This window comes from Humulus lupulus, chromosome 5 (assembly GCF_963169125.1).
Source record: "Humulus lupulus chromosome 5, drHumLupu1.1, whole genome shotgun sequence".
NCBI lineage: Eukaryota > Viridiplantae > Streptophyta > Magnoliopsida > Rosales > Cannabaceae > Humulus > Humulus lupulus.
This window is the reverse complement of record NC_084797.1, coordinates 199,841,847-199,842,108: the sequence shown is the minus strand read 5'-3', so window position 1 is coordinate 199,842,108 and position 262 is coordinate 199,841,847.

The following is a 262-nucleotide window of genomic DNA, read 5'->3' as shown; positions in this document are numbered from 1 at the left end:
TTCTTGGTTTTTTTCTGGGTTTTTTGTCTGCCTCGATGAGACCTGATGGTCATCGATGGATCTCGATAAAACCCTCATATGTTTATATTAATTGGCTACCTCGATATGCCTCGATGAGACTCAATGGACATCGATAAAACCCTCACACATTTAGAGAAAATGGCTACCTCGATGAGACTCGATGGTCCTCGATGGACCTCGATAGAGACATAGAACTTAATGTATGTAGTAAATGCCTCGATGGGTTCATCAGAAATTTGTT